Here is a 22,676-nt window from a genome sequence, read left to right on the forward strand (position 1 = left end):
GATATATGGGATTTTTGTAAAAGGATGAGACAGAATTGCAACTGTTTCTTAAACAATGTGGAGGCTGCTACTGCTGCTGCTGCTAAGTTGCTTCAGTCATGTCCGACTCTGTGCGACCCCATAGATGGCAGCCCATGAGGCTCCCCGTCCCTGGGATTCTCCAGGCAAGAACACTGGTGTGGGTTGCCATTTCCTTCTCCAATGCATGAAAGTGAAAAGTGAAAGTGAAGTTGCTCAGTCATGTCCGACTCTTGGCGACCCCATAGACTGCAGCCCACCAGGCTCCTTCATCCATGGGATTTTCCAGGCAAGAGTGCTGGAGTGGGGTGCCATTGCCTTTAGGGGCTCTTAATCCCATGGAGTTAAAAATCTGAGCCTTCTTTTTTTCCCCCCCTTGGCCACACAGTGTAACTTGAGAGATCTTAGTTTTTCAACCAAGGATTGAACTTGTGCACCCCTGCAACTGAAGGGCAGTGTTTTAACCACTGGAGTGCCAGAGAAGTCCCTGAGTCTAACTTTTGACTCCCAAACCTTAGCCATTAATAGGCTACCGCTGAATGGAAGCCTTACTATTAGTATAAAGTCAATTAACATATGTAGTCCATACTATATTCTCACAAAAAAGTGAGCTAGAAAGAAGACAATATTATTGAAAAAATCATGAGAAAAATACATTTATAGTACTGTACCATATTTAACAATAATGTTAGTTTACACCATCTGTATAGGATGGTTTATTAATACTTATATCAGTATTGTCTTATATAATACAAAACACCATAGATGTTATACATATTGTTAATTCTGGTTATAAACAATAAGATAATGTGGCAAATGAAATTCATGGGACTATCCTGATGGTCCAGTGACTAAGACTCCGCCTTCCCATTGCAGGGGGCCCAGGTTTGATTCTGGTTAGAGAACTAGATCCCACATGCCACAATTAAAAATCCCACATGCTGTAAGATCTAGCATTGTCAAATAAATAAATAAATATTAAAAAGAAATTCTGGCTTGTTAACAGGTCTAATCTATGCATTGACAACAGGGAAAAAGAAATACAATTGCTTTATGATACCTAGTGTAATCCAATGATTGCTTCCCGATAGCTTCACCTATACATTAGTAAATAAATCATTATAAAAGTGTTTATGGGAACTTCCCTGGTGGTCCAGTGGCTAAGAACCTATGCTCCCAAAGCAGGGGCTTGGGTTTGAGCCCTGGTCAGGGAACTAGATCCCACATGCTACAACTAAGATCCTGTACAGCCGAATAAATAAATATTTTTAAAAATGTTTGTTTCATATAGTATTAACATCATATTCATAATGCAGTATTTGAAACTGTTATCTTTTTTAAAACCACTTATCTGTGATGATAGACTGATATGGAATTTATCCAGTTATGAGAAGCATACTGTATACTATTGTAATCCTTTGAAAAGTAATAAAACAGTAAGAAAACACATTATTAATTTTATATTGAATATCACTCATTATATGCCAATATAAAAACAGATTAGTATCTACATATATTTTGTGCGTGTATCACATCCTTAATTTTTTAAAATTTTGTCAATATGTCTAGACTACGTGGTTCACTTGCAAGTTTTATTTTCCAAATTGTTGGAAATCTCAAAAGAATGTTTCAGTGTATTTATTGAAAGAAAACATGTATAAGTTGACTCACACAATTCAGACTGTTTAGTTCAAGGGTCAATTGGACATTAGGATGCAGTTGTGGCATTTCAATATGAACAAGTACACAGAGGTTTGGCTATATCAGCTTTTGTTTCCATTATAAATTCACAAACTTTTTTCTGAAAATCTTGCCAACAAGTGAGTGTCAAAATGCCAGAATTTTCCCTGGAGAAAGAAATAGCAACCTGCTCCAGTATTTTTGCCTGGAAAATCCCAAGGACAGAGGAACCTGCTGGGCTATAGTACACAGGGTCACAAAGAGTTGGATACAACTTAGTGACTACACAACAAGAATTTTGTCCATATACAGAAGATTACAGAACATCTCACTAGGGTTTGGGGCTGCCTCTCATAATCAAAAAAAAAAACAAAACACAAATTTCTACAGGGAAACATATATTTGTACATTAATTGGGTATATAGAGTCAATATGAGTCTCCCAATAGGTCAGGATCAGTTTTGCTACCTGATGAATTACAAGAAATAAATTGTTCAGGAATTTTTAAAATGGTAAATAAGGGACTGTACACTTGTAATTCTTCAGTTCAGTTGCTCAGTCATGTCCGACTCTTTGCAACCCCAAGAATTGCAGCACATCAGGCCTCCCTGTCCATCACCAACTCCCAGAGTTCACTCAGACTCACGGCCATCGAGTCCGTGATGCCATCCAGCCATCTCATACTCTGTCGTCCCCTTCTCCTCCTGCCCCCAATCCCTCCCAGCATCAGAGTCTTTTCCAATGAGTCAACTCTTCGCATGAGGTGGCCAAAGTACTGGCGCTTCAGCTTTAGCATCATTCCTTCCAAAGAAATCCCAGGGCTGATCTCCTTCAGAATGGACTGGTTGGATGTCCTTGCAGTCCAAGAGACTCTCAAGAGTCTTTTCCAACATCACAGTTCAAAAGCATCAATTCTTCGGTGCTCAGCCTTCTTCACAGTCCAACTCTCACACCTTAGTCAGCAAAGTAATGTCTCTGCTTTTGAATATGCTATCTAGGTTGGTCATAACTTTTCTTCCAAGGAATAAGTGTCTTTTAATTTCATGGCTGCAGTCACCATCTGCAGTGATTTTGGAGCCCCCAAAAATAAAGTCTGACACTCTTTCCACTGTTTCCCGTCTATTTCCCATAAAGTGATGGGACCGGATGTCATGATCTTCATTTTCTGAATGTTGAGCTTTAAGCCAACTTTTTCACTCTCCTCTTTCACTTTCATCAAGAGGCTTTTCAGTTCCTCTTCACTTTCTGCCATAAGGGTGGTGTCATCTGCATATCTGAGGTTATTGATATTTCTGCCGGCAATCTTGATTCCAGCTTGCGTTTCTTCCATTCCAGTGTTTCTCATGATGTCCTCTGCATAGAAGTTAAATAAGCAGGGTGACCATATTCAGCCTTGATGTACTCCTTTTCCTATTTGTAATTCTTCAGTTCATGTCTAATTGGTAATAATTTATTAAGGAATAAAGAGGAAATTACAACAGGTAAATTGGAGAGTGTAGCAGAGGTTAGAGATTATGAAGCTCATACACATTAGAGCCAAGATTTGAAAATAAGTGAGATTAACATTCAGATCCACTTACCCTGATAAATTATACTGGCCGTACATGAAGGACTACCTGAAAACTGAAAGATATTTACGGGGAACAATTCCAACCAAAGATGAGGAAAACTTGAAATATGATAGAGAACACAGGTTCAAAGAAATAAGAAGAGTTGAATATCTTAATCAGACATGTGAAGAACAATTCACGCTTGCCCTAAGAAAGCGCTTAGTATTTGAACAGGAAAAATATTTGGATATTTTAACTTAAAGGACTATATCATAAAATAAAAAGCATACATCCTAATTATGTGTGTGTGTGTGTAGAGTGTATGCATATTTCTGTGTACATGTGCATATATATGGACGCGATATTTCTATGATGGTGGTTGTATAGTCACTAAGTTGTGTCCAACTCCTGCTACCGCATGGACTGTAGCCCGCCAGGCTCCTCTGTCTATGGGATTTAAGGATGCTGAAGTGTGTTACCATCTTTGCAGCGGACCTTCCTAACCCAAGGATCTAACCAGGTTTGCATGTATTACAGGTGGAGTCTTTACCAACTGAGTTTTGAGGAAAGCCCCTCAATATACTTATATAAATTCAGTGAGTTGTTTAGGGCTAGAGTTATACACTTTCTTCCCACCACCATGATTATCTCATTTCAGTTGAAATATTTAAACTTATGATTAGAGGAGCATATAGTGAGGGTCAAAATGCAAGTGATTTTTTTAAAAAATTACAACATAAGATTAAAATCCAAAACAATCAATTATTTCAATACCTTATTTTGAAAGGAACATCATCGTTCATTTGTATCACCCAACCAATATATTTTATCGATTACTCTCATACATGTTTCATATATCTGAAATGATTATCAGTAAAAACAAAATTAGTCCAGATTTAGAGTGACATTGAACCAAATGCACTGGTTATCCTAAGGCTGCCCCGATTGCATCCTGCCCATCAGAACTCAAGCGGAAGTTTGAAATCCAGTCTGCTTTTTCCTTCTTCAAGCTGCATAGTTTGATATGGCCTACATCTGTCTAGAGTAAGAATTAACCTCTGTAAATTGTTTTCTGCATAGTGACTTAATTTTTGTAATCATCATTGGGATGAGCGGAATTAAGGTTTTCTTCTCAGAAAAGGTTCTTTTATGAATTATCGAAGGCAACTCTGTGCCAGTAGCTAGAGTCAGCCTTCTGCTAAACCACCTTTCACTTGCTTATCATCTTAACAGGTTTAACTATAACAGGAACTCTCCTTTCTCATTTGTCTTCCACATAACTGATTTCATGTAGTAAACCCTGCGTGGGCATTGGTTCTTGAGGTTCCAGAACATAAACATCTCTGGTTCTGCCACATGATAGCCATTATAGCCTAAGTGTTGCCTTAGGCAAGATACACATTTATTGAAGACAGAGAGTTAGGTTCTTTTCCAACAAGTCATTAAAAGAACTACTGTGACTATGGACTTAAGTCAGAAATTGCCAAATTCTTATGGAGAGAAGCATATTTAAACATTTACAAACTGAATTACGTTCTGAAAATGACTAAACCTAAAACTCAATTTGTACACACAGAGTGAGAATTTAATAAAGTAAAAGCTTATTACATGGGTCATTACTATATACATTTTCCTCTAATACAGTCTAATTTCTAGCTTGGGTTTGAAGTACACTATTTGCAATATATGTTCAGAAAAAATTCAGACCACAAGTAGTTAAATTGAAGTGTTATTATAAAGAAAATTTTAATATCATTTAAATACATAAGAAAATATAAATTTTATTTTTAGACTGTAGAAGTTAATTTAAAATTAGAATGTCTATGAAATATAAGATCTTATAGGTTTTCTTTGATTTGCTAAATGAGTTATTTTTAATAACTATGAAAACTTATTAAGCTTTAGTGGTTCAAACTAGAAACCCTCTGGTGAGAGACAGATACACATATGTATATTTCACATTAGAGAGAAAGCAAGTATAATATTAGTTGAAGAAAATCAACTTTAAAAATATACAATTGTAAAGTTCTATGTGAACTTTTATGTATATATAAAGGTCTGTGAAAGTGACAGTTGCTCAGTCGTGTCCGACACTTTGTGACCCCCACGGACTATGTAGTCCATCAAATTCTCCAGGCCAGAATATTGGAGAAGGTAGCCATTTTCTTCTCCAGGGGTCTTCCCAGCCCAGGGATTGAATTCAGGTCTCCTGCACTGCAGGCGGTTTCTTTACCAGCTGAGCCACTAGGGAAGTCCATTATATAAATATGTAAATATACATACGAAGAATATGAGGAGGAAAATAAATAATAAAATATACAAAGAGACTAAGGGTACCTTGTGAAAGTTGCTCAGTCATGTCCGACTCTTTGTGACCCCATGGACTATACATGGGGTATATGGAACTTTCTCGGTCAGAATACTGGAGTGGGTAGCCTTTCCCTTCTCCAGGGGACCTTGGAAGTAAGTTTTTAGAAAACTAGGAGAAGTAGTTTCACACACACAAAAAATAGATTTTTAATTTAAAATAATTAAATATCTGTGTAATTTTTTATCTCTTTTTACAAAATTTGGATTATAGAAGTTTAAAATATTCAGCACTTGGTTCAAAATAAATGAACACTATTAACATTATTACTTAAGGAAGAGTCAGCAGCTTCAAATAGAAGGTATAGAATACCACAGTACTCCCCACCTTTTAGGAAGAAAGCAGCACTCGGAAATCCCTGAGCAATTGCTGTAGACCAATACGAGGAAGGTATTTAGTGGATGGAAGCGGTGTCAGACTTTATTTTTTGGGGCTCCAAAATCACTGCAGATGGTGATTGCAGCCATGACATTAAAAGACACTTACTCCTTGGAAGGAAAATTATGACCAACCTAAACAGCATATTTAAAAGTAGAGACATTACTTTGTCAGCAAAGGTCCATCTAGTCAAGACTATGGTTTTTCCTGTGGTCATGTATGGATGTGAGAGCTGGACTGTGAAGAAGGCTGAGCACCGAAGAATTGATTCTTTTGAACTGTGGTGTTGGAGGAGACTCTTGAGAGTCCCTTGGACTGCAAGGAGATCCAACCAGTCCATTCTGAATGAGATCAGTCCTGAGTGTTCTTTGGAAGGACTGATGCTAAAGCTGAAACTCCAATACTTTGGCCACCTCATGTGAGAGTTGACTCATTGGAAAAGACTCTGATGCTGGGAGGGATTGGGGACAGGAGGAGAAGGGGATGACAGAGGATGAGTTGGCTAGATGACATCACCAACTCAATGGACATGAGTTTGTGTAAACTCTGGGAGTTGGTAATGGACAGAGAGGCCTGGTGTGCTGTGATTCATGGGGTCACAAAGAGTAGGACATGACTGGGCGACTGAACTGAATTGAATTGAAGAGTCATAAAAGGAAATATAGAAAGGAGGAACTTTTCATCCCATATAAGTATAGGAATTGAAGCAAAAGCATTAATAACTGCTTGGATATCATGGACATCTTTCTGCTTTTGATCAATTCTCCTCCAGTAAATCTAAATAAGGCTTCCCTCATTGCTCAGTTGGTAAAGAATCCACCTGCAATGCAGGAGACCCAGGTTTGATTTAGTTAAGGTGCCTGAGCTACTGGTAATAGCTGCTTTGCCACCTCCTATGCCGATCAGTATCATTGATGAAGCAGCTCTCAGATTGCACAATGAGGGACTTCACTTTCTTGATGTGCTTAGGATTTGAATTGAGCCTATTGTGATAGTGACTGCCTGCTGCTGTAACACATCCATCTTTATTTCTTACAGCCACCCAAGGAGGGACAAGACTTCTCCAGGCAGTACAGAGCAGAAGATGGAGTGCCAACATATAGATAATGATGAATGTAAAAGTATAAATAGGTGTCATGTTTTTCCAAGGAAGATTTTAGGAAGCTTAGAGAGACAGCGTTCGGTTTGTAAATGAGTATTAAAATCATTAGTGAGATATTACAGAATATATGCCTAGAATGTTAACAGTGGTTATTTTAGTGGAGTATGACTATAGAAGTTGTCGCTATTTATTTTTTAATCATGTCTTTCTTTCAATACAAATGGTATTGCTTTTCATGTTCTTTTTAGTTATCTTCTTGCTTTTTAAGAAAAGTGTTATTTTGACCAAAAACATAGGAAGAGGGTGGAGAAGGATAGGCAAAATTAAATGAACACCAAAAGTGTTACTTGCCATTCTAAGAGTGCCACAGATCTGTCTCTGGGTTTCTAGCCACTAGCAAAGGGGAAAAAAATGTAATAATTTTAGTTATGTTTATTTAATATTCAAGACAATCACTGATCAGAAAGTCAAAACCTATTTTAGGCCTCACAAGACAAAGAAAAATATTTCTCAATTAGGTCATTCAAGGTTGTAATATAATAAATCTTTTTAACAACTTTCCTTTGTTAGAAAGTAACATGACTGCTTTTTTCTTCAAGAACTTTTCCATGAGTTGCTACTCCACAGATGTGGTAATTCCCACCAATTCCCTAAGGACATGAGCTGATGCCACTGTGAACATGCCTATACAATGAAAAGGCAAAAGTCCTTAAAGAAAGTTTTGTAAAACCAAATTTTAATATGTATTTCTGAATAAAGATCAAATATTACTGTTTTCTGAAGAGGATTTGAACATAGGTATTTTTCGCTAAAGCCCCAACTGCATGATTTAGCAGTCAATCTAAACAAAGTCAGGAATGACTCATCAAGAAGTGTCCAGAGAGGACTCATGCATAGATATCAAAAACATACAAACCCAAGAAATCCATGAGGAGATCAAATGTTTTCCCATAAATAAAGTGATCTATTTAATACAGATAATAATAGAAGACCAGGGATGCATACTCCAATCCATAAATACTAAATCTTTTGTATCTTGGATACATATTTAAGGATAATTATACTACAGGTCTGTTTTGAGCTTCAAATATTCTAATAAAGTATCCAATGACCATCTAACCTTAAGAAGTTGAAGTTTTGCTGAAATCTCCAAAGAAGAAAATGCATACTTCTAGAAAAATTAATGAGATTCATCAGCGCAAAGATATATTAAATAAGCTAGTTAAATGCTGGAAGATATTCTATGTACTGACTGATGATTATGATCTTTGGAATAGCTGAATCAATCATTCCCAGTTTACCATTAATGCTGCTATTTGTTAACCTATATGAAATCAGCAGTATTTACTATTCTGACCCCTGCAAGTGGGTATTTTATGGAGTTCAACTGAATATTAATAGTTCATGACAACACAATTATTTCCTGTGTTCCTGGGAGAATGCCTGTCTTTATTCTTTATATCAGAAGTTAGAATCCAGATACTAAGTGTACCTACATACGCACATAAAATTGATTCTTTTTTATCATGGAAATAGAGTGCACTTTGATTATTGGCATTCTGGCATACTTCATTTTGTTTTCAAGAGCTTCAGTCTCCAGAGGTGGAGTTTATAACCTAAGCTAAGTCAGTACTGGCCATGGTGATTTGTTGGCTCAGAGACAGGCATGTGATACAGATGGTCTAAACAGACGGGATTAGGGACTTTTAGGGAAATGCTATGAATATTAATTTAGAGCCATATGGAACATGTAGAGTAGATAGCGTAGACTGAGATCATGAGGGAAGCCTGCCTTAAAATATAGCTATCACCAATGAAATCAAAGCTGGCAGGTTGTAAAATCACTAAGCCCTTGGATCAATCCTTTCCTGAAGCCTAAAGAGGAATTCTAGACTTTTAGATTCATCTGTAATTAAACTTATAAATTTAGATAAGTCAGATTCATAAGTCAATAAACTTACTTTGTTTATACTAATTTGAGTTGTATTTTCTGTTACTTTCACTTAATGACTCTTAAAACGTATGTGAAGGTACTCATAATTATAGATAGGAATGTGTTTATAGATAATCATTAAAAACATCACACATAAAGATTGCATATTATTCAAATTTTTGGTAAATTAATCATTTTCTTTTATTTTAAAAGTGTTTATATTCAAAATCACATATAAATATGTATATGAATTTATCGTCTTCTTCCAGAGAATAAGCTCAACAATATTTAAAATTTTTAATACACCTAGTGGTGATGAGTGCTAGTAATTGAAGAGAAGAGGAACTATATTGATCTTGCATGGTTCAAAGACTCACAGCTCCTCAGTTTCCTTGAAGAAGAGGAAACCTTCCTCGTTCTTAATGAAGCAAAAGTCATGCCGGCCATTAATTATATTCCAAGACAGAAGTGCCTCCTCTACCAGCCTCCCTATTCTTGATACATGAATCTCAATGTCCAAACAAACAGCAGAACAACTCTATATCTGAAAAGCTTTCAGAGGAGCTAGGGGTCAGAGATAAAAGCATTTGAAGTGAGAAATAGATATAATCATTAAAGAAGGAGAACCTAATAGCATGATTCAGTTTGGTCTATGAAGAAAAAAATACAAACAGTGACAGAAGCTATTGGAGAGGCACTGAATATAATCACTATGATGACTTTCATAATCACAAGATTTTGAGAGGGAGAGTTTATGTGTGAAATATATGAGCAGGAAAGAAAAAAAAAAAAAGAGAAAGCGAGCAAGGGAGAGAAGCATTAGAGTGTTTTGCTGTTGATGAAACAATTTAAAAAATATCACCTCATTTTGGTCTTGCGACAAACCCACACATAGTGAAGGGCAATTATTATCACCCTCATTTTAGAAATGATGAAAGGTAGGCTGATGTCCTGTGTGGCTAAATGACTTTAGTAAGGCTAAACAGCTAGTAAACAGTGGGCTTTAGATTATATTTCAGATCTTCTGACTGCAACTCCTCAGAAGTTTTATACCAATTTCACACTATAATATGCTACTCATAAATCACAAATAAGTATTCAGTCTAAGTAGATGCTAATATAATTTCAAACAGAAAAGCTTTGAATATTTGGTCACATCCTAGTCTAACACATTCCAGCCATATTGCTTGGCTCTGATATATCTATTTACTTTATTTCAGAAAATATTTTCTCAATAAAGTTATCAGATTTATTATTATTGGAAATAAAATAAATTATAATTTGGCTAAAATCATCTTTTGAAAATTCTTATAAAATACTTAAGAATTCCTATAGTTGTTTCTGTGTGAATCTTTAAAACTTCTCTAAATCCTCTGGTACCCCTTCACTTCCTACATGAAAGGGAGAAAAGCCAAATAGCTATTTTCCCTATGTACTCTAGAAAAAGCAGTGGCCATTTAATCTATTTGTGTGTCACAAAATATAAATGGAAACACCTGATTGGTGGAAAGTTTGATTCTGGAAATATATGGTTCTGGTAAGTTTGGCTTTCCCCCAGTAAAGAGTCACTACGTTTGGTGCATCTTTTTCTCTTCTTGCTTTAAGCTTGGGCACAACATCAGCAAAGGCTGCTGCTGCTAAGTCACTTCAGTCGTGTCCGACTCTGTGCGACCCCATAGATGGCAGCCCACCAGGCTCCACCATCCCTGGGATTCTCCAGGCAAGAAAACTGGAGTGGGTTGCCACCTCCTTCTCCAATATATGAAAGTGAAAAGTGAAAGTCACTCAGTCATGTCCGACTCTTAGCGACCCCATGGACTGCAGCCCACCAGGCTCCTCCGTCCATGGGATTTTCCAGGCAAGAGTGCTGGAGTGGGGTGCCATTGCGTCAAAGGCAGCAGTTATCAATTCTGAAATATCCAGATAATGCTTTTTTTCTTTTTTTCCAGTCTCTGAAACCCCTAAAACAACTTAAAGCATGTTAAGTGTGCTTTATGTCATAACTTAGAACAGATAATATCAACAGCATCATTAGGTAATATATGCATATGCATCATACACATTTACCTGAGGGCAGATTAATTCCATTAATCAAGGAATAAACGTGTTTTCACAATGCTAATATCCTTCAGGGGCAGGGCATTTTTGTTGGATTAAATGTCTTGGTGATGCAGACTTACTTTGCAGTCTTACACATTCCTATCTTGAATATTTGCTGCAAAAGCAACTTGCTTTTCCCAGTGCCATGACCTTTCCCTTGTTTCCGCCCTTGCATCTAGCAACATTGCTTTCTCATTACCTTATCTTCTGTAACACTCTCTGTTGAAGTCTAGGTATAATCCTTCAACCTTAACTGAAACAGTGTCTCTTATACAGATGCTTTCCTGATATCTGTGACCAAACCATTTTCTCCTTTGAATCTCCTTGTTTCACTGCTCATGAAGCATTTGTATCACATATTTTAATTTTTGTGGGTGTACTAGCTCTATTTCCTGCCCTCTGCAAAATTATCACCATCACTTCCAGTAGAGCACAAAGCTACAAGGGGGAAGAAAGAGTATGTGGTCATTTTTAATTAATAATGTGATTTTCTTTAGCTGCCCAGTGCATAGAACAGATCCTGATATTGGAGTGATATTGGTGTGATAGCCATGAGTACCACAGTTGATAAGGTGATTTTGCTGTAAAAAATAATTGCCTTCATTGTGTCCTTCTATACTGCTACATACTTGTCAAAAATTATAGTCAGAAAAGAGGATGAGTTATCTCCTTGAATCTTAACTTTTAGAGAGTTGGTCTTTATGAATATAAAAGGATCTCAAGAATAAAGATTTCCAGAAAGCACCCATGCATATCATTAACAGGGTTAACAAACTACTGCACACAGGCCAAATCTAGCCCACTGGCTCTGTTGGCAAAGAGGTACTGGAACACATGCAGTTTATGTATGATCTAAGGCCACTATTCAGGAAGCAACAGTTAAAACTGGACATGGAACAACAGACTGGTTCCAAATAGGAAAAGGAGTACGTCAAGGCTGTATATTGTCACCCCGCTTATTTAACTTATATCCAGAGTACATCATGAGGAATGCTGGACTGGAAGAAACACAAGCTGGAATTAAGATTGCCAGGAGAAATATCAATAACCTCAGATATACAGATGACACCACCCTTATGGCAGAAAGTGCAGAGGAGTTAAAAAGCCTCTTGATGAAAGTGAAAGTGGAGAGTGAAAAAGTTGGCTTAAAGCTCAACATTCAGAAAACGAAGATCATGGCATTGGGGAAACAGTAGAAACAGTGTCAGACTTTATTTTTTTGGCTCCAAAATCACTGCAGATGGTGACTAAAGCCATGAAATTAAAAGACGTTTACTCCTCGGAGGAAAGGTTATGACCAACCTAGACAGCATATTGAAAAGCAGAGACATTACTTTGCCGACTAAGGTCTGCCTAGTCCAGGCTATGGTTTTTCCTGTGGTCATGTATGGATATGAGAGTTGGACTGTGAAGAAGGCTGAGTGCCAAAGAATTGATGCATTTGAACCGTGGTGTTAGAGAAGGCTCTTGAGAGTCCCTTGGACTGCAAGGAGATCCAACCAGTCCATTCTGAAGAAGATCAGCCCTGGGATTTCTTTGGAAGGAATGATGCTAAAGCTGAAACTCCAGTACTTTGGACACCTTATGCGTAGAGTTGACTCATTGGAAAAGACTCTGATGCTGGGAGGGATTGGGGACAGGAGGAGAAGGAGACGACAGAGGATGAGATGGCTGGATGGCATCACTGACTCGATGGACGTGAGTCTGAGTGAACTCCGGGAGCTGGTGATGGACAGGGAGGCCTGGTGTGCTGCGATTCATGGGGTCGCAAAGAGTCGGATACGACTGAGCGACTGAACTGAACTGAACTGAAGGCCACTGTTGTACTACAAAGACTGAGTAATTACCCTTGAGACTAATATATATATTGGTGACTTCTCTGGTGGCTCAGATGGTAAAGCATCTGCCTACAATGTAGGAGACCCAGGTTCGATCCCTGGGTCAGAAAGATCCCCTGGAGAAGGAAATAACAACCCACTCCAGTACTCTTGCCTGGAAAATCCCATGGACAAAGGAGCCTGGTAGGCTACAGTCCATGGGGTTGCAAAGAGTCAGACACGATTGAGCGACTGTGTGTGTGTACACACACACACACACACACACACACACACACATATACATACGTATCCCACAAAGTCACAGATATTTAGTATCTGGCCCTTTGAAAAGCTTACTAAATCTTGTTATTAAATTGGTCAAAACAACAGTTATTCAAATTGTTAGGTCAAATAAGTTAGAGAAATAAAATTAAATAATTTTCTTAAGACAGACCTCCTCAGAGCCTGTGATTCCTATTACATGCATTCCTATTATGTATTACTAATTTTCATGTTCCCCAATATTCTTGATCACTGGAAATTTTTAATGGGCTGCATTTCATGCCTAGTTACCCGAGGATCACCAGGTTGGCCAATTGTTGCTTTAGTGAAGTGTGTGGAAAAAAAAAAAAAATGAATTGCAGTTTCTCCTTTAAAGTACTGCCCTCTTTTGATAATGTTTAACTCTCTGTGAATTGACATATTATTCTAGTGATTTTCTCTTATACAATTAAGCCCCTTAGCAAACTGACCCATGGTAAAAGGACCACTTAATCTTCCTTCAGGTAAAAGTAGCAATGTACCATGTACTATAAACAAGTAAGGCAGTAATTATCTCAGTGATGTGGGTAATTAGCATCAAAACAACAGCAAATGTACTTGAGGGGAAAATTTACAATCAGACATTTAAAATTACTTGTGTGTGTTAGTTGCTTACCCATGCCTCTTTGCAACCTAATGGTCTGGTGCCTGCCAGGCTCCACTATCCGTAGAATTTCCCAGGGAGAAATACTGGAGTGGATTGCCATTTTCTCCTACAGAGGATCTTCCTGACCCAGGGGTTGAACCCAGGTCTCCTGCATTGAAGGTAGATGCTACGCTGTCTGAGTCACCAGGGAAGCCCAATTACTTAAAGGGAGAAGGGAGGTTGGTTCAAAAGAGAGGGGATATATGTATACCTATGGCTGATTCATGTTAAGATTTGACAGAAAACAACAAAATTCTGTAAAATAATTTTCCTTACACTAAAAAATAAATTAATTTTTAAAAAATGGACACTGTGAGCAAAAAAAAAAATCTAATATAAATTGAGCCAGTAATACGTAATACCAGGTTTAGGCACATTAATATGATTTATTGCACAATTAATAACCCATTTAGATGTAGAAACTAATTCCTATATTTTCTGATTAGTTCTTACATTACTGCTTTGTTCAGTTCTTCCCTTAAAAAAATACAGTTTGCTTCATTTATATTCTTTTAGACATTTTTCCTTCAACGTAAGTAAACATGTTGATCATGTAAAAAGGTGCTAACTCAAAATATATTATTTTCCCAAAGGCTTAAAAATGTGAAGTTTACTTTGTTATTTCATTCATTTAACCTAATACGTGATACAAACAAAATTATAATTAATTTAACACACGCATAATCCAAAGAGACTATCTAGGATTATCTTACAAAGGTAAATTCAGTATGTAAAGATCCGTAGCCTCAGATTTATAAATCATGCAACTCATTTACTATAACCCCAAATGACTTGCGATCGTTAAGAGGAGAGACAGCACAGTGTAGTAGAACCTATTATGATTTTGGAGTCAGACTCCAGTTTAAAACTTTGTCTTTTGTTCTTCCAACTTCATTTTTTAAGTGGGCAAAAGTCTTCTGACAAGTGAAGCCTGAGTACTTTGGCCCTTGGTACTAAATGAAGTACACAGGGAACTTTATCCCACAATTTGGCAGTGGTACAGATTTCACCTATTTCTCATAAAGTTCCTTCATTGATGGTCTCTAAAATATTCTCTGTGTTCCAAGTTTGTTTCCTTGTCCTATTAGTACAATTGAAAACACTATTAGTAATACCTATAAATGGAATATGTCCTTGAATACCTTACCTGCTAAGCATATTTATTTAATAATTATAAAATTATTTGTAATATATAAATAAGATATACACAGTGCTTTAAGATAAAAAATAAATAATAAAATCTGAGCATAGGGAAGGTAACAGCTTATCAAACAAGTAGTTGAAATACATATTGAGGAAGCTTTTGCAAAATTACTAAAGTCCTTTTCAAACTTGATTATATCCCTGGTAATTTGTTGCAGAGGAGTGCCAAAAGTGTTACCAGTTACCCAAGGAAATAAACAAATATTCTTTACACTAAAGTCAGGATGCATGCATGTGCACGCACACACAGACACACACGTGCACGCACACACACACTCACACGCACACACACGAACACACACACAAAGAATTTCCCTAAAATCTCAAAAAGGGAAAATTAAAATATGTTCTATATTTTAAGGATAATCTTTTTATATATAAACAGAACTATAATAGCCTCATCCTTATTATTCAATATTTGAACAGACTTCTACCATACAAGTTAGGTAGAGAGAGGCACATGAAAAATACTTATTCTCATGCCTCATGGAATTTATTATACTGAAAGGCAGAGAACTAAGAGTGATTACATATGACAGTGTTTGTGCTAGAAACTAAACCTGCTCTAAGAATACCCGCCTACCTCTACCTACGCACATATGCAAACACATGACTTTGTACGTTAATATATGCTAATAATTGAAATAATAAGCTATACACACATTTTCTTGGAATAGTCAGAGAGAAAATTCACTGGAATTTATCGTGGACTACGAATAGCAAGAAACTTTAGGACCGGAAAGTAGTCTTTCTAATGATTATTTTCAAGATTTTATGAAGTCATTAACAAAATGAAAATTAATTTTTTTTAATGTGAAAGTGTATCATCTGAAATATATGGTTCAACAGAAATTTAAATATACCTATATGAGGAACAATGCTATTGTTGGAATTATAAGGTCTCATGTACATTTAAATATACTTACAGACATATCTTATGTATACACCTAAAGCAGCACTTTTAAAACTAAAGATTATCTTAAAAATGAATTCATAATTACTGACAAGAGAAAATTACTTCAACTCTCTATTTTCAAAATTCTATAAATTCTCTCACTAAATGGCTTTTAATGTCACATTTATAATTTTATAGTAAAATTATAACATTGCAAATTTGTTGCTATTGTTAATCTTTTAAAATATTGATGTAGCAGACATTCATGAAGTACCTACTACACCCCAGCAATAAGATAGATGCTATAAATACAGTGGTGGACAAGAGAGACAGGCTCTCTATCTTTCAGTAACCCACATTCTGCTAGGAGTGAGAGGATTTCAATAATAAACAGGCATGTGTATACAGACAATTTTTTTTCATGAATTGCAGATTCATGTATTTCTTCTTTAAAAACACTTGTTTTTCTAAATCATCATATTCTACTTTTAATTGAGGTCTTTAAATGTAAGTTTCATCCATTGCTATCTCAATTTGAAAGAAATTGTCTATTTCTTTACCTATTTCCATAAGTTTCTATCTTTGGTTCTATTTCCACAGATTTAAAATATTATTAGAGCACAAAATACACTTCTCTTTGCTTTCACTGAAGCTATTATTAGCCAAATTATATCTTAATTCCTATTTTGTTACTCTAAACTTCCAAAAGCTATTTCTTCTACAATCAAAGCACAAGCTTCACTTCAAAAATACATAAAAGAAAATTGATTTTCATCCTGAAAATGTCAAACTTCTGCCTATAATACTCTGCTATGGTTTTCTGAAACAGTAAAGTTCAAAACGAGCCATCGACCTGATGGCCCTTTGACACATGATGATGGATTCAATGTGTCTACGACCGTACTGCCAGAATGTCCTCCAAGAGAATGAGACAATCAATGAAGAAAAAAAATCTAAATGGGCTGAATGCTTGCTTGTTTTAAATGAATTAAAAGAAAAATACTGGTCTTTCACTTCCTCTGGGGAAAGAGTTTTATAAATTCTGTGATTAACTTGTTTCTCTCTTTCTGGCTTTGATGACTCAGATAATGCCTAAAAGTTAAACTCTGTATATAGATAATAAACTTAAAATATAGCTGCTATGTATTGTCCTTCTCCAAAAGAGAAGGAAAATATTATGAAATTTTAAGAAAAAACATAAACATTACTCACCCTTGTGTCTTGTCTTTCCCTCATCCAGTGATCCTGGCAACTTCAATTGTGTCTAGTGAATAATGCTTCCATTTTCCTATAGGACAGAGTTATTGATCAATGACACATCAAAGCAAAGACTTTATTCAGATACAGAACATAGGAGCAGTTCATTTTCTAATAGATTATACTTAGGTTTACAATGAATTAATGCAAATTCTGACAAGTAAATTGTGCAGTCATAACTTAAGTTTCGGAGAAGGCAATGGCACCCCACTCTAGCACTCTTGCCTGGAAAATCCCACGGACGAAGGAGCCTGGTGGGCCGCAGTCCATGCGGTCGCTAAGAATCGGACACCACTGAGCGACTTCGCTTTCACTTTTCACTTTCATGCATTGGAGAAGGAAAGCAACCCACTCCAGTGTTCTTGCCTGGAGAATCCCAGGGACGGGGGAGCCTCATGGGCTGCCGTGTATGGCGTCGCACAGAGTCAGACACGACTGAAGCGACTTAGCAGCAACAGCAACTTAAGTTTTGGAAGCGTCACATTTCTGATTGAAAACTTAACTCTCAGAATGCATACCAACACAAATGCTCCATAAATGTTCTTTACATGAAAAACAAAATTTCACTCTCATCTGCAAATTTTATGCCATGTGACCAGAGTCCTAATAAGGAAGCACAGTATAAATTCTCCTTTAGTGACACTAAAAATATGGTTTTTATAGTATGGTAAATAGATGCAGGACAATTAAGAACAACTATATAGATTGAAGATTACTTCTGGGTCTATAGCAATTTTAGTTTTCAGAATGTTAAAGAATACTGTTATTTCCTTTAGGTTCACAAATTTTGTACCTATGCTTTATGAAAGATGAAATGGATGATTTATGTTAATGTAATGAAAACTCCTAAGACATTTTAGCTAGTGTCATTACTGCTACTAAATTTTAATCTTCTTCAAAATTGAAAACTTTGTTTTAATTATTCATAGTTCTTACAGTTCTATTAGCACTGCATTGATGTATGTATGTATATATATATAGGAGGAAATACAGACGCACATAAATGGAAACAGCTATAGTTTGTTTGAAACACCTAAACATGTTCCCTTGAAATTCTGAAGTAGATCTGAGGTTGACAAATGCTCTTCGTTTATAAAGCACAAAAATAATGATTTGTTTCTCAAAACTAAACTTTGCTTGTAAACTACTGAATAAGTAGAGATAAATGCATAAAAATTACATTTTGAAATAGTACTTCTAAAATGATCTACATTAAATAGCAGAAGGTAAATAACATGCAAAAGGACATAATTTTTTATAAAAATTTAGAGCACACAATTGAAATTTTAAAAATATTGTGTTTACTTGAACATATTAAGATTTGTATATAAAATAAAAATTAAGAATGCATAAAAGTGAATTTTATACATCTTTAGGAACGAGGGAATATATAACTTTAAGGAAAAAATAAATTAGGACAGTTTCCTTTTTTTTAAATTAAGCAGTATGTTAATCTATTTTTTCACAATAAATATAAGCTTAACATCAGTATATAAAATATATCAGTTGAATCTTTGTAGTGAGATTATAGATGGGGCTTGTTATGGTCTTCAATATTTATACCTGCACCTGCCAAGCCCACTTTGGTTCCTTGGCAGTATCTGTGATATTTCTGTATAGCTCTATGGCCTCATGGAATGTATTTTGGAAACTCCTGACATAGATAATTTCGTAACAGACTTTAATAAAAGCTCTAAAAAGGATATGCCACTTTATCTTTTTTAATCAACAATGATTGTACTAAAAGGACAAATATTATAGTGATTTCCTTAATGTACATAGGCTCTGAGTACACTGCCATAGATGAAAAATGACTCAGGTTTTCCCTAGAAAGTTGCTATTCACTTCTGAATAACGCTAAACCCTCAATTAATTCCAATCTAAATAAATCACATTTCACTGTACTTTGGGTCTATTTGGCAATACAGTGGTGTTGCTCAGGGGTTTCTGAGTAATGATTATACATTATAAAATATAAAAGAAAGTGAAGAAGGTTTAAAAATTAATATTTAAGGTATTGAATACCTCCAGACATGGAGACAACAGTTGAATGAAATGGAAAATTTGAACAATTTTAGCAAATATAAATTATATATAAAAAATTCAGTTTTGTTTGATTGTGCCTATATGTTATCATTATACTTTCAAAGGTCAAATAATTACTTAAAATTTCAATTTAATACTTACATCATCAGTCCTAGTTTTGAGAAGTTATAAATCAGAGCTTATATCCAGAGTGCAGTTTTAAAAAAAATAATTTCTACATTTATTAAAATTAAGGGGTAGAATAAAAGTGACATCTAAGGTTAGTACCAGCTCCTGAGGTAGTTCATTTATCATGACTATAAAAAAAATTTAAAACCTAATTTTCTAGATTGATACTTTGATAATACCTCCCCTAGAGGTCTATGTTCAGTTCAGTTCAATTCAGCCACTCAGTCATGTCTGACTCTGCAACACCATGGACTGCAGCACTCCAGGCACACACACAACGTCACACAGCTCTTTGGAAACATGTTATCTAATGAACACAAACTAATACTAGAATTACTAACTATGAAAACTGTTTGCTTTTTAAAGTCTTATTCTTGGTTGACCTCTGTAATACCTGGGATGTAGTAATGCAGTATTCAATCAATGAGATAGTTTAACTGCATTTCAGCTCCTAAACAGTGCCAGTAAATAAATGCACAACCATAGACACATTTATGGTGTGATCTAATTAAACAACCACTCTACCTTGACAATACCTGAATAAGAAAGCTGTTTGATATTTATTAAGGTAAAAGATTGTTATGTTTCAAGAATGGAATTTCAATCTCTGAAAACTCCATTCATAATAGAGTGACACTTTGAATTCTGAATCCAATATAAACACTAAAGAAGTTAAAATTGATAAAAATACAACAGTGTGCATTGCGATTATTTCATTTTTTTAATAATCATCACAACTACTCCATCCAGTTTCATAAAATCCCTTCACGTTTTAAGTCATGATATAGTAAAGCAGAATCATACCGTGGAAGGAGCGTTGTCAGCCCACTTTACTGTTTGGCATTTGACAAAGTTCTCTATCAAACTATGCTCTTATTTATTGATTTATAAAGTCAGTATGTTGTACCTGACCATTTCTAATATGTCTTACAGATCTGTGATTCAAGACCATGTAGTTTTAAAACAGAAGTGGACACTGGCTTCAACTCAAGAGTTAACAGCAGTCATTTGATAGTGAACATTTATGTGAATGAGGATTTGATTACTGGTCTGGGAAAGGATGCTGTGTTCAGGATGTGGGATGGCTGAGTAGCGGTGATCTGTGTCACAAAACTGTCATATCATAAGTGGATTTAACCAGAAAGGAGTTAAAGTAAGACTCTTTCAGTGATAGAAAATACCTCCTTGAATTTAAGTGATAAAACCATTTAAATTGGAAAACTGTTTTGAATATTTCACTTCAAACCTTTTAGAGAAGATAACATAAATTCCTCCTGGTTGTCATGAAATAGATTTCATGACCATTTATCTGCATAAAAACCCAGAGATTCTAAAAAAAAAAAAAAAATCGAAAGTTTTATATTGCATTCATTTTTCTTAAAAGCCCTTAAAATTGTAGTTTTAGTGACATAAGAAATATAAACCACCAGACTTCCCTGGTGGCTCAGTGATACGGAATCTGCCTTCAGTGTGGCAGACTGGGGTTCAATCCCTAGGTCAGAGAAGATCCCCTGGGGAAGGGAACTACAACCCACTCCAGTACTGTTTTCTAGGAGAGAGTAGCCTAATGGGCTACAGTCCACTCTGACTCCACAAAGAGTCAGACACAACTTAGAGACTAAAAAACAACAAACAAAGAAATACGTAATAGTTATTGTTAATCAGAAGAATAAGTTTATATTTCAAGCAAAAACTCTAGTATATAATAGAGAAGTTGAATAGACCAAAAGAAAATACATTTTTTATGAAAAGAAATTCTTAGTCACTATATTTATCAAGGTCATTTTTAAACCTAGGTAAACATCTAACCAAAATATTATGATTTTTTTTTCAAGATAAAGCAAAAAACATGTTTAAATTAAGGAATGGTCTTTGATTTTTTTTAAATAGTTTTAACTTAGTCAAAGATAGGCATAAATTTCTAGAAAAAGCTGTTAAGTGAACAGGGCTTTGTTTGTGAACAAAGCGATTAATATATGACTTTGCAGAAAGGTTAGTGACTATTTTGCATAACAAGATGCTCAATGAATGGCCACTTCAGAGTATTTGGATATTATAAATCATTACAATACCAGTTTGAAATCTAAAAGGCCTTCTAATACTCAGCATGCTACAATAAGTCCATGAAATTATTTTTGGCATAGTTCAAGAGTGCACATCTCATCATTACTTTTTCCTACTGAGAAAGCTCACATAGAACACATCATTTTTTTAAATTACATTTTATAGGATATTTATGGTATTGTTAGAACATAACAAAAATTCAAAGGTGCAAAAAAAGGAGAGATGGAGTTTATGTATATTAAAATAAAGGCAGGATTTAAACATGTATACTATTAGACATTTTTCTTTTAGATTGTCTTTGCATGAGAGAGCATTTATTAGAAAAAATTATTGTTTTTTGCAAGATGGAAACTGCTTCACAAGTTCTAAAAGCCTTTTAAATACAAAGATCTACAAAAATGATTTATCTTATGCAAACTTAAGTGAAAGTCAGCTGAGGTATATTTCAGAGATTACTCAGACTTTATTGCATACTTTCTCAGAAAAACAGCCATATTACATTTAACAAATTCTGAGGAAATGTAAGAATTCCTGTAGATAACAGATTATGCTTTGTAATTGGCAATTAAAAAATACTGTAGAATTCTTACATACTTTTTTAAGGTTTTTCTTTACCTCCAGTGGTTCAATGAATCTCTGCATTTAAATTGGCAAAGCCCAAGTAAAACCTTAGTATATAATGGGGGTAAAATGACAAAAGTGGAATCAACTTTGCTTCTCTGTTAAAAAGAAAATATGTTTGACTACATGAATGAGACTCTCTACTTTTTAAGGTGTCATACACATCATCAAGCATATTTTCTTTCTGATGCAGACAGCCAGCTCATTGGAAAAGACCCTGATGCTGGGAAAGACTGAGGGCAGAGGAGAAGGGGGCAACAGAACATGAGATGGTTGGATGGCATCACTGATTCAATGGACATGAACTCGGGTAAACGCCAGGAAATGGTGACGGACAGGGAAGCCTGGTGTGCTGCCCTCCACAGGGTCACAAAGAGTCGGACACCACTTGGCAACTAAACGACAATGTGTACGTCTACGTGTATGTAAGGATGTGGGTGAAGGGGACTGCATATATGGATATCTTTCCTAAGGATTATGATAACCATCCTTATGGTTATCTTAATAGT

Source organism: Capra hircus, chromosome 26 (assembly GCF_001704415.2).
Source record: "Capra hircus breed San Clemente chromosome 26, ASM170441v1, whole genome shotgun sequence".
NCBI classification, from domain to species: Eukaryota; Metazoa; Chordata; class Mammalia; order Artiodactyla; family Bovidae; genus Capra; species Capra hircus.